Source organism: Chrysochloris asiatica, unplaced genomic scaffold (genome assembly GCF_000296735.1).
Source record: "Chrysochloris asiatica unplaced genomic scaffold, ChrAsi1.0 scaffold00015, whole genome shotgun sequence".
Classification (NCBI taxonomy): domain Eukaryota; kingdom Metazoa; phylum Chordata; class Mammalia; order Afrosoricida; family Chrysochloridae; genus Chrysochloris; species Chrysochloris asiatica.
In genome coordinates this window covers 10,897,005-10,907,205 of record NW_006408533.1, presented here as the reverse complement: position 1 = coordinate 10,907,205, position 10,201 = coordinate 10,897,005, and positions in this window count along the sequence as shown.

Sequence of the window (10,201 nt, the reverse complement as noted above, 5' to 3'; positions counted from 1 at the left end):
TTACACTAGTGGTTTCTAATCAGCATCTTCATTAGTGTAGAATTTTAGGTTGCAGATGGTAAAGGGCTGCTTTTATAATACCTCTTCATTCACAACTGATAGTAGGGTTTTTGAATATTTAGGATTCTGGTTGTAATCAAAAAGTGTTTATATGTGGTGGTTGTGTTTGTTTCGACTCATAGCAACCCTACTTAGGGTTTCTTAGGCTGTAAATCTTTTATGGGAGTACAAAGTCACATCTTTCTCCTGTGAAGTATCTGGTAGATTCAACTTCCTGACCCTGTGATTAAGTAGCCCAATTTGTGACACACTGGGCCACTAGGGTTCCATTCATTGCTGTTGTTGTTAAGTGCCATTGAGTCAGTACCAACTAATAACCACCTTATGCACAACAGAAGGAAACACAGCCTGATCCTGGGCCACCCTCACTATTGTTGCCATGCTTGAGCTCAATGATGCTGCCGCTTTGCCAATCCATATCGCTGGGGGGTCTTCCTCTTTTTCTCTCACCCTCCACCTTACCAAACATGATATCCTTCTCCAGTGACAGGTCCCTCCTGACAATATGTCTTAAGTATGAGAGATGAAGTTTGGCTATCCTGACCGCCAAGGAATACTCTGGCTGTACTTCTTCCAACACAGATCTGTTGGTTCTTTTGGCAACCCATGGCACTTTCAATATTCTCCTCCAACACCATAACTCAAAAGCACCAATTCTACAGTCTTCCTTGTTCACTGTACAGCTTTTGCATGCATATGAGGTTATTGAAAATACTATAGCTTGGGTCACGCTCACCTTAGTCCTCAATCTGACACCTTTGCTCTTCAATACTTTAAAAAGGTCTGTGCAACAGATTTTCTGAATACAATACGTCATTTGATTTCTTGACTGCTGCTTCCGTGAGTGTTGATGGTTGATCCAAGAAGAATGAAGTCCTTGACAACTTCAATCTTTTCTCTAAGTGATAAGAATGTTGTTTATTGGTCCAGTGGTGAGGATTTTTGTTTTCTTTACATTGAGATGCAATTCATACCGAAGGGTGTGCTCTTTGATCTTTATCAGTAAATATTTTAAGTCTTTACTTTCAACAAGCAAGCAAGGTTGTATCATCTGCATACCACCGGTTGTTAATGAGTTTTCCTCTAATCCTGATGCCATGTTTTTCTTTATATAACCTAGCTTTTCGGAATAGGGTTTCATTCATATGTGTGTGTGTGTGTATATATACATATATATATATATATATATATATTTTTTTTTTTTTTTCCTTCCAATAAGACAGTTGCATAATGGTTAAAACACTTGGCTGTCAACTGAAAAAGATCATGAGTTAGATTTGGTAGTTAGCTTCTGTAAACATTGTTGTTAAGTGCTTTCGAGCAGTTCCAACTCATAGTGACTCTGCATAGGTTTTTAAGGAGCAACTGGTGGGTTTGAATCACTGGCCTTATAGTTAGCAGCCCAGTGCTTATCCTACAACACCATGCTGTAACTCTCTGCAAAGATTACAACCTTGGAAACTTAACAGAGCAATTGTATTAGGTCCTATCTTTTGAGTCACAGTCAACTGGATGGCAACAGGTTTCATTGTTTACATTTGAGGAAGAGTCTGGGTAATGCAGTTTGACTGCTAACGGAAAGGTTGGTGGTTCCAGCTGGTCTGTTGACTGTGTGGAAGAAAGTCCTGGTGAGCTGCTTCCTTAAAGATTATAGTAGCCTATGGAACAGTTACACTCTGTAACACATGGAGTTGTCATGAGTCAGGGGGCAGAGGAAACTGGATGGCACCTAATTATAACACTTGAGAAGAAATCTTAGAAACTAAGCATTTTGCCACTTTTATGAATAATGTGTCTCCAGTGGCATCTCTTATTAAGGAGGCACAAGGGGAGCTTTAAATGAACAACACAAAGCAAAACAAAAACAGAACCCCCTTCTGAATTGGTCTGCACACAGGGAAAGTGGAGAGGCTAGAGGATAACTGCCTCATGGTGGTGTACCACTGAGCCAGTTCTAAGTCACAGTGACCCTGTGTAGGGTTTCCAAGGAGGCAAATTTTTACAGGAACATAAAGCCTCATCTTTTCCCCACAAAGCATCTGATAGTTTCAAATTGCTGACCTTGTGGTTAGTAGCTCAACTAGTAATCCAACATTTTATTCGCGCTATTTAGAGTTGCCTTGTTGTTATTAAGTGCCATTAAGTCAGTTCTGAGTCATAGAGACCCTGTATAGGGTTTTTGAGGAGCAGGTGATGAATGTGAACCCCGGACATTGTAGTTCAAACCAACCTTGCTGTCCAGTGCATTATTCCACAGTGTCACACCAGGATCTAGAGCCAGGTTAAGAAAACAGTAACCTAAAGGGGAGAGCTGAGGGATGCTTGCATGAATTGCATTGGCTGTGCTACCTCCAGAAGATCATTGTATGCTGGTAGCAGATTCATTTGTACATTCATTTTTGCATTTTACATTCTTTTTTTTACAGCAAAAAAGACTGTACAAAAAGGTGCTTGTTCACATATCAGCTGTGGAAAAGAAACAAAATCCTCCAACTAAGCCATATATTTTATTGCTGATAACTTAAAAAAAAAAATGGCCTGCTCTTTGGGAAACTTAATGTATATTTCCTTAAACTCACACTCTTTTCTTTCATTTCTCTCATTAATAGCTTCTTTGGAAAGCAGACTGTTTCTTGAGGACTGTTACTGAATTTTTAAAAATTCATGTTGCAATTAAAGGTGGAATTTGATGCAGAATATTAGTTATAGTGTTTATAGATACTTTTAAAAATTTGTTCTGTTTTTATTTTTCAATATTAGTATCATGCATTATGCATATGGTATCCTGATGTGGCGTTGTAGGATAAGTATTGGACTGCTTGCCACAAGCTCGGCAGTTCAAACACACCAGCCACTCCTCAGAAACCCTATAGAATGTTGCTATGAATTGGAACCAACTCCACAGCACTTAACAACAACAACACAGTTATTCATGTAGTATGACCTCAGGCATATTAATACTAACATTCAAATGATCACACTTTATTTTTTCTTTTAACTTTTGTTTGTGATTTGGATGAAATTTAACAAAACAAATTAGTTTTGCAGAAAACAATTCATACACATTTAGTTTCATTGCATTCACTGCACAGGTCAATGTAACTGCATGTGTCCTTTTCTTCCTTCTGTTTGCTGTTTCTGTTTGTCTTTATTTCCTATTTCTTGCTGCCTTCTGAGCTTTATCCTTGGGCAAATATTGCCCTTTTAACCTTGTGGTTGATTGCTTTAAGGGGCACATACCTCCTTGGTGTTTATGTTCACCCTATAGGCCTGTTTACTGTTCGGCTGAAAGTTGAGCCACGGGGGTGGGTTCAGTTCCAGGTTAGAAGTGAGACTAAGGGCCTTAATCTCAGTGGATCCATCAGTCTCTATCAGACTAATAAACTTGGTCTTTTCTATGATTTTGAGGGGTTTTTTTGCCATACTTTCCTCCCACTGTATCTAAGACCATCTACTGTGAGCCCTTTCAGAGCAGTTTTTAATAGTATTTAGGCACCAGGAGTCTTGGTGTGGCGCTGTAGAATAAGCACTTGATCACAAGGTCAGTTTGATCTGCAAGGTTGGCAGTTCAAAATCACCAGCTGCTCCCTGGAAACCCTGTGCAGGGTCACTGTGGGTAGGAACCAACTTGATGGCACTAAAAATAACAACAATAGACACCATCTAGTTCTTCTGGTCTCAGGGTTTGGAGGTTGAGGTTCACATGGTCCATTAATACTTTGGACCAATTTTCTCCATGCATCTTTGATTTTCTTAATTCTTCTTTGCTGCTCTGGGTGGGGAAAGACAAGCAGATGCACCTTAGATGACCACTTGTAAGCTTTTGAGACTCCAATCACAACTCCCTAAAGTAGGATGTAGGACATTGTCTTTAAGGAAATGATTTGCTAATTGACCTCAATACCCCCCTCCCCCCAGAAACTATGATTCTGAGCCCCTCAAGGTGTTTGATTATGGCTAAGAAGTTTTCGTAATGTTGTCTACTGTAAGCTTTACTAAATTCATGAATGCATTTGCAACATATATAAATATAGATGTAGAAAAATTCTCTGTCAAGCCTATATATATTTGGAATGTAATCCCGTTACTCTTCCCATAGCTATTTTAAAAGCAGATATGTTTACAATGAGAGCAAATTGACTAGGGTGCAAGATTAAAGTAAGAGAGAATCTAAAAAATTATAGCATCATGAGTGTTGATCCTCGGAACTTTCAAATGAGTTTCAAATGCAGATTGTGAAATATTAAAGGCATATAAATTATGAAAAACTGATGAACATTTTACCTGATGGTTAATTCATACACTTTTAATAGAAACCTATTATTCCTGCATTGCGCAATGGGGTATCTTTAGTCAATCATTTTTAAAGATTGAATTGCAAAGACTGAAAAATCTGTACCCATTTATATTTTGAGGGGAAAAAAAAATCTCTCGATTCCATTGAAATAATATTCAGGACATCTAAATATCTATGTTGTTGTTCTTGTTAAGTGCCATTGAGTATGATCCGATCCATAGCAACCCTGTCTAAGGTTTCTAAGTAGCAACTGTTGATTGTTGGCCACCTACCTTGTGGTTAGCCCACAGCACCAGACCAAGACCCCTAAATTTCTATACTAGGCACAGTTTTGGTTTATATAGCTTATACTTATATAGTTACATTTCAATTATCTGACTTAGCACTTTGGAATCAACAACTCCAATGTATCAGACAATTTCTTAGCTCTATATTTTAACTTTTCTTTTTCCCTGTGAGAAGTTAGGAACTACAGAAAATGTATCAAATAGGAAGAGAGTATAAAAAAGTATTTAATCCCTTTCATGTCTTCAGACAGGTGGAAAAGCATCTCTTTAATAATTTCAAGGTCTACTTACCTAACCAAAGCTAAATGTGCTGTTAAGTGCCATCGAGTCTGTTCCAACTCATAGCAACCCTGTATAGGGTTTCTGGGGAGTGGCTCATGGGTTTAAACTGCCAACCTTGTGGTTAGCAGTACAGTGCTTATCCTACAGTGTTTCACCAGGATCCCAAAATGAAATGGAGAGTTGTATAATTCTTCAGTGAACTTTGCTTGACTTCACAGCCAGTGTAAGTACTTTTTAGGGAAAAAACTCCCATTTCTGCCAAAAAAGATCTATGTCAAATTAACTCATGATTTCCTAGAATACTTTGATGTTACACAGGTAATTTTAAAAAATTGATAGAATGATTTTAAGTCCACTGAAAAATATAAAATACCAATTATAGGAAATCTTTTCTCCTTGCCATGTTTGTTTGTTAGTTTTGTTTTTCTTCTTCTGAAAATTGAGTCCTTCTGTTCACACCTAGATTCTAAAATCTTACAAGTAGGACTAGATAGACTTATGTTAGCATTTTTCTCCCAGTTCCTTTGGATTATGTTGAGCCTTTTGAACCCCTGAAAATCTGTCCTCCTTGGGAATAACTTCAGTCTATCTATCCAGTTACTCAAATATTTTCTAAATTGATTCACCTAAAATGTATTTGTTTGCCAAGTTCTTTCCCCAGGTTCTAGAAAGATTTGCCTGATACCTCCGTCAGTAATGGACTAAGATTCATCTCCTTCCAATATCATGCAATGATATACATGTATGACAGGTTAAAAGAGAAAGCCTCTTTCTTCATTTCATGTGCTGTTCTTACAGAGCAGTTTGTAGTGCTATAGACTTTTCCATATTCTAATGTGTTACAGAACCTTTAGTGACAAAACATGCCAGTTTTTACTTAGTTTATTTGCTTTTCAAAAGAATTATTTGAGAGTCATATATGAGGATGGAGTTGAAATTTTGGAGTACTGCACTCTGGATGGCTTGGGGTACATGGCTGGTTCAAGTTCATCATGGCTAGATTTATTTTGCCTCTGGATAAGCTCATCCAAGAGCCCTTCTGAAGACAGAAAACCACGCCCAGACATTTTCTAGATTTACCCAGTTTACCTAGATTTACCCAATGATTCTCCCACTCACAAGAAACACTCCATCTACATCCCTTATGGTTTTTAGGAGCCTTGGGGGCACTGAAGAATAAGCACAGGACTGCTAACTACAAGGTCAGCAGTTCAAACCTATTAGCAGATCCTCAGAAGAAAGACAAAGTTCTCTGCTCCCTTATAGCTTAAAAATCCTGTGCAGGATTGCTATGAGTCAGAATCAACTTGATAGAAATTTGTTTAGTTTTTTTTTTTTTTTTTTTTTTGGTTTTACAGATTTTATTAATTTAGTTGAAATTAATCTATTCTAAAGCAGTTGCCACTGAATTGATGAGTTGTATAGTAGAACTGTACTTCTTAGACACCTCTGGGCGTGTTCAAATGACCAACCCTTAGGGTAGTAATGGAGAACTAAATCATTTGCACCACCCAGACACTCAACCTAGAATTTCTTTAGGTGCTCAAGGCTTCAATTATTTTATTGATCTGCAATAGAGTACAGAAAACAACAAGTATGTGCTGTTTTACCTTGCTTTTCATTTGAAAAGTTGTGCTTTCATTTCCCCGTTGTTGTAACATGCAAATAGAGGCAGTTAAAAGATTTGAGACATGATTTTCTAAATCATTGCAATTGTAACAAACTAGAGCTTACACTCTCTTTTCTCTAAAACCCAGGAAATTAGCAACCTCTTTTGGAGAATTTCCGTGCAGTGAGAATAAATAAAGGAATACCTGGAGGAGGATATCTGTTCCAGCAGAAAGGCATGGAAGTCATGTTTCCTTACACGTGCTCATGCAGATCAAATTTTTTAGTGTATTTGCCCAAGCATGCAGGTTTGCACCATTTAAAAATGAATTTGACTTTACTGATGTCAAGGTAGGGAGAAAAGGAGATTTACATAATTTGCATAAATCCCCCAAACAGGCTTCCATGTGGCAAAGAGAGCTATTCTTTCATTAAGATCTGACATTTCTGCAGACAGAAGGTGGTGCTGTTGATTAGGAACAATACACAACTCCACATTTTTCTATCAAACTCCTGTTCAAGTTGCTAATCACTGCAGTCATTCTTAGCTGAACAGAAGGAAACATCACAGTCAACTGGAATATATTTTGGTATTTGACTTCAGTTATTTTACTGTTAAAAGTGACCTGAAGAGTGTTCCCACTGCGTGATTCCTCCTATTTTATGCACATCTAGGAAACTGCGTGAAAAAAATAAGTTCTAAAATACAGTACATGTTGTTTCCCTTCAAGCAGTGAGGTTTAATATCATCTGCAGCGACTGCAAAACATACAGGAAGCTGGAAGACTTATTGAGTACAAGAAAAAAAGCTAGACATTTAAAACCTATGCCACATTGTTTCATTTGAATATTAATGTTTAGAGATCACAGATTCTTGAAAAAAGTTCTGACGTGGATTGTTTACTAGATAAAGATTCGATGGCATGGCAGCTCACGCAGATTCAGGTGCCAGGAAAGGATCCTGTATTCTACACATGCCAAATAGTATTCATGATCATATTCAGAGGCCCTTCATTACCATTCTGGAAAGGAAGGACAGCCTCAGCTGCTGGAACAGGCTAATGTACTCAAATCATGGTTAAGCTATGAAAGAATGAAACCAGGCTTTGTATGGCTATAACAAAGAATCCCAGAGTCTTTAACATTAAAAAAAAAAATGAACATGGGTTGAGCATCTTAGATGTTCTTATGATGATTTATTTATTGCAAATACCACTTTTAGACAATGTAAAAGGCAGCTATACACATGAACCTCACCAGATGAAATACTATTGACTATATCTGTGGGAAAAGATCATGGAAAAGCTCATTATTATCAACCAAATCAAGGCCAGAGGCCAACCGTGGAACAGACCATCAATTGCTCATACGTAAGTTCAAGCTGAGGCTGAATAAAATTAAATCCAGTCCACGAGAGCCAAAATATGACATTGAATATATCATACCTGAATTGAGAGACTATCTCAAGAACTGACTTGGTGCATTAGACCCAGTGAAAGAAGACCAGAAAAGTTTTGGGATGACATCAAGAACATCATACAGGAAGAAAGCAAAAGACCACTTAAAACACAAGGAAAAAGAAAAGACCAAAAAGGATGTCAGAAGAGACTCTAAGTTGCTCTTGAGCATAAAGAAGCAAAAGTGAATGGAAAAAATGAAGAGGTAAAAGAGTTGAATAGAAAATCTCAAAAGGTAGCTAGAGAAGACAAAGTTAAGTATAGTAAGGAAATATGCAAAGACCTGGAGTTAGAAAACTAAAAAGGAAGAACATGCTCTGTTTTTCTCAAGCTGAAATAACCCAAGAAAAATTCAAATCTGGATTTTTAAAGATTCTCTGAAAAAATATTGAATGATGCAGAAAGCATCAAAAGAAGATGGTAAAGAGTCACCTTACCAAAAAGAAATGGTTGTTGTTCAACCATTTCAAGAACCAATGTTACTGATGGAATTTGTGGGAAAAAGATTCCAAGGATTGGTGGAATATAAATTGAAATCTTTTGACAAGCTAATGCAGCACTGGAGGTGCTCACCCATGTATACCAAGAAATTTGAAAGCTAGCTACCTGGCAAACTGATTGGAAGAGGTACATACTTGTGCCCATTCCAAAGAGAGGCGACCAAATGCAATGTGGAAATAATTTAGCAATATACTTAATATCATATAGAAGTAAAGTTTTGATGAAGATTATTCATAAATGACTGCAAACAGTACATTGACAGAAAACTACCAGAAATTCAAGCCATATTCAGAAGAGGACCTGGAATTAGGACTGCTGACATCAGACAGATCTTGGCTGAAAGCAGAGAATACCAGAAAGTTATTTATTTGTGCTTATTGACTATGCAAAGACATTTGACTGTGTGGTTCATGACCGACTTTGGGTGACATTTCGAAGAATGGGTGTTCCAGAACACTTAATGGTGCTTGTGAGGAAGCTATATGTAAACCAAGAGGTAGTCATTAGAATAGACAAAGGGATATTGAATGGTTTAAAATCAAGAAAGGTTTGTGCCAGGGTTTATCCTTTCACCATATGTATTCAATCTGTATGCTGAACAAAAAATTCAAGATGGATCATATGAAGGAGAAAGTGGCATCAGGATTAGAGGAAGATTCATTAACAGCCTGTGATATTCAGGTAACAGAACCTAAACAGAGTCGTTATGAAGTATAACTGACTCAATGGCACTTGACAACAAGAGCAACAACAATTGCATGAGGCAAATCTACTGCACAAAACCTTTTTAAAATGTTCAAGAGTATAGTTGTCAGTTTGAGGACTAAAGTACACCTAACCCAAGCCATAATATATTCAATAGCCTCAGATGCTTGTGAAAGTTGGACAATGAATACGAAAGACTGTAGAAAATTCATGCATTTGGGTTATGGTGTTAGAGAAAAATATTGAAAGTACCATGGACTGCCAGAAGAACAAAAAATCTGTGTTGGAAGAAGTACAGTCAGAATGCTCCTGTAAAATCAAGATGGTGAGACTTTGTTTCTCATAGTTTGGATATTTTATCAGAAGGGATCAGTCCTGGAGAAGACATCATATTTGGTAATGTGGAGCATCAGTGAATAAGAGGAACAGCCCCAAGGAGATGGATTGAAACAGAGGCAGCAACCACAGGATCAAAAGTAACAACAATTGTGAGGATGGCATAGGACCAGGCAGCATTTTGTTCTGTTGTGCATAGGGACATATGTGTTTGAACCAACTCAACAGCACCTAACAACAATGAATGATACTTGCCTCTGTCTGAAGGACACCCATAAAAGGATAATTTTGGATGTGAAATGGTCTTTAATACTAGACTGCCCATCAACTGCAAGAAGCCTCTCATGCAAAGAAGGCACACTGTGAAACAAAATATAGACCAAATCCCACAGCTGACTCCCATTAGGAAATTTTGTCTGACTCTGGGAAACTAAAAAATCTATTAGTATAAGATTGTTAACATCCTTGATAAATGAAACTGGAATTTCTCCTCCATGTAGGCTGGTTTGGGATTGATATTTAAAAAATGCTATGCTATAGACCCACATGAAAAACGAGCCACAACACGAGAAGATATATGCACACCAATGTTCATAGCAGCACTATTTATAATAGCAAAAAGATGGAGACAGCCAAAGTGCCCATCAATTGAAGAATGGATAAACAAA